Source organism: Octodon degus, unplaced genomic scaffold, assembly GCF_000260255.1.
Source record: "Octodon degus isolate 3935 unplaced genomic scaffold, OctDeg1.0 scaffold00052, whole genome shotgun sequence".
NCBI classification, from domain to species: Eukaryota; Metazoa; Chordata; class Mammalia; order Rodentia; family Octodontidae; genus Octodon; species Octodon degus.
In genome coordinates, this window is record NW_004524628.1 from 13008160 (window position 1) to 13011588 (window position 3429).

The following is a 3429-nucleotide window of genomic DNA, read 5'->3' on the forward strand; positions in this document are numbered from 1 at the left end:
GCTCTGGGGTCCTGGGTGTGGAGCAGCTGAGCTCTGGGTCCTGGGTGTGGAGCCGCTGAGCTCTGGGGTCCTGGGTGTGGAGCTGCTGAGCTCTGTGCTCCTGGGTGTGGAGCTGCTGAGCTGTGGGGTCCTGGGTGTGGAGCAGCTGAGCTCTGGGGTCCTGGGTGTGGAGCCACTGATCTGTGGGGTCCTGGGTGTGGAGCTGCTAAGCTCTGGGTCCTGGATGTGGAGCCATTGATCTGTGGGGTCCTGGGTGTGGAGCTGCTAAGCTCTGTGTCCTGGGTGTGGAGCTGCTGAGCTCTGGGGTCCTGGGTGTGGAGCCACAGAGGCCTGACATCCTGTCTTTCAGCAGCTGTAAGGATCTATGGCCTCCTCTTTGACAGTGGCAGGTGGTCATTGTAACCACATGGCTGCTCTCTAAGGTCCCCAGGGCTCTACCATCTTGATAGAACTTAGTGACCTGGGGGCAGGACAGAAGTACTTGGGTGTTGTGTGGTGCCTACCTCCAGTAAAGTCCAGTCTTTAGGATGTGAGTTGCTGGTTCAGGTTGCAGAGAAACCGAGGCTCCTGGGCTTGGAAACCCCAGTCAAAGCTATCCTTCTTCCAGCGAGTCTTGGACCAGCTGCTGGAATGGGTCCTGCTCCGTCGCATTTCATGGCTGCTGCTTCCAGCCGGGCTCCTACTCTGCCCCCGAATCTGGTCTGCGTGGTGGGTGACCCCAGGGCCAGTGCTAGTCCTGCTTACAATCCTACCTTCCTGGGTTATTTCTCAGGCTACATTGTCACCCCAATTAGCAGTTCATGTCCTGAAATGGAGAGTTTGATAGGTGTCATCTATGGGCTGAATAATTTGCATGAAGGAAAGGAATTCGATAAAATACTTAGAAATTCAGTGTAAGGCAATTAGTTTATTACTTTGGTCCATAAATACAGTACTGCAGTTCAATATTCCTGCTCTTTCTTCCCAGGCATGATTAATTTATTTACTTTCAGGGTCTAATCATATCTTTGGTATTAAATATTAGGCTTAGCCTTTCTCCCCGAAGCATGACTTATAACATCATAGGGACATTTAATCATCTTTGGTCGCTATTTGATACAGTCCTGGAAAGTTAGCTGGCAGCAGCTGCAAGCCCATGGCATCCTGGGCCTTTGCCTGGCTTTCTTCCTGACCACAGGCGCGGCCCCTGCCCCGCCCTACCCCACACCTCCCAGTCCCGGCACAGGAGCACCCTGGCCCGGCCCTGTCTGGCTCACGCGGAGCCTCTGCCCTCCACTGTGCAGCGTCTGCTCTGAGAGCATTTACATTCTCTTTGCTTCTCCCGTCAAAGTATGGTGAAGAGTCGAGTCAGTCTTGTCTCGAAGGTGACCTCCAGGGCCCACTGCTCTGTGTCTCACTGCCCAGACGGCTCCTCCAACAGTCCACCCTGGGTTCGCTCTGGACACAGCAGTGGGATCGGCACAGAGCCCAGCAGGAGCAAGCCCGCCCCCCATGAGCTGTGCGTCCGCTTGTGGACCCCAGAAGCTGCCAGAAAGGAATTAACAAACTGCAAACAGCACTTTGTTTCCTGATCTTAGACATCTCCTCATCAGATCTTATGTTTTCCTTTTAGATCAATCACAATTCTGTTTCTTCTTAAGAGAATCTTTATGTTCACAGTGTTAAATGTACCCTTTGTGAGGAAGGATGAAAGAAAGGAGGCAGTGTTTCCTGAAGTACCCGGGAGGCAAGAAATTCAAACGAAGGTTTTATAGTTTCCCGGCCCGGAGCATGCTGGGTGCGTGCTGTACTGCAAGCGCGCCCTTGCCAGCGGCACGCAAGTGTCTGCAGAGGTTCTAGGAGACCAGCTTCGTGCGGAGCTAACTCCAGGACAGCCGGGGAGGGAATAAGACAGTTTGACGGGGTGCCACAAAAAGGGGTGCACAGGCTGAGGAGCCCAAGGGGCCGCTCTCCCGCAGGGCGGAGCCTCCGCCGCCTTTCTTTGCACAGCGCTCCCTGCCTCCTCACTGGCCGCTTTTCTCTCTTGAGCTCTCATTGTCCACAAATGCAATTAATGCCCAGAAAGTGGGCCCAGGATATGATGTTTTCAGATCTTCTGGGAAAATTCCCAGTAGAGGAATAGCTGGTTGAAATGTGATTTCCAGTCCAACTTTTCTAAGGAGTCTCTACAATGATTTCCATAATGGTTGCACCAGTCTACATTCCCACCAGCAGTGGAGAAGGGTTCCTTTTTCCCCACAGCCTCTCCAACATTTGTTGTTGGTTGATTTCTTTATGATAGCCATTCTTTCTGGGGTGAGATGATATCTCAATGTGGTTTTAATTTGCATTTCATGGATGGCTAGTGATGTGGAGCATTTTTTCATATATTTATTCGCTTCTTTAATTTCATCCTCTGAGAAGTGTGTGTTGATCTTGGATGCCCATTTCTGGATTGGGTCTTTAAATTTTGGGGCCCTAGTGTTTTTTTTTTTTTTAGTTCTTTATAAATTCTAGAGAGAAGACCTTTGTCTGAGTACTTATTTGTCAAGATTTTTTCCAAATTTGTGGGTTGTCTTTCACTTTGTTGGTAATTTCTTTTGATGTGCAAATCTTCTCAATAAGAGAAGGTCCCGGTTGTCAATTCTTTCAAGTGTTTCCTGTGTGATTTGATTTTTGTTCATGAACTCTTTGCTTACCCCTATGTCTTCAAGAGTTCCTCCACTTTCTCTTTCTAAATCTCAGGAGATTTAGTGTTTCTATTTTAATGTTTAGATCCTTAATCCATTTTGACTCTAGCTTAGTGCATGGTATACCTGGGTCAAGTTTTAGTTTTGGGCATGTAGAGAGGCAGTTTTTCCAGCACCATTTGTCAGAGAGGCTATATTTCTTCCAGTGAGTATGTTTAGCCCCTTTGTCAAAGATAAGGTGGCTGAGTGTGTTCATAGGGGCTTCAGCGTCTTCTAATCTATTCCATTGATCCTTGGGTCTATTTTGTTGCCAGTACCATGCTGATTTTGTCACAGTAGCCTTGTAGTATAATTTCAAGTCAGGAATTATAATGCCTCCTGCCTTGTCTTTGTTGCCCAGGATTACCTTTGCTATTCTATATCTTTTCTGGTTCCAAATAAATTTTAGGAATGATTTCTCTAGGTCTCTGAGGTATGTTGGTGGTAGTCTGATAGGGATTGCATTAAATCTGTACAGCAATTTTGGGAATATGGCCATCTTCACAATGTGGGTTCTTCCTATCCAGGAGCATGGAATATCTTTCCGTTTTCTGAAATCTTATATGATCTTTTTTAAAAAAGTACTACAATTTTCCTTGAAAAGATCTTTGACTTCTTTAGTTAGATGAATTCCAAGGTATTTTCATTTTCCTCGGTAAAAGGTATTATTTCTCTAATTTCCCCCTCAGTGTGTTTGTTATCTGTGTAGAGGAATGCTATT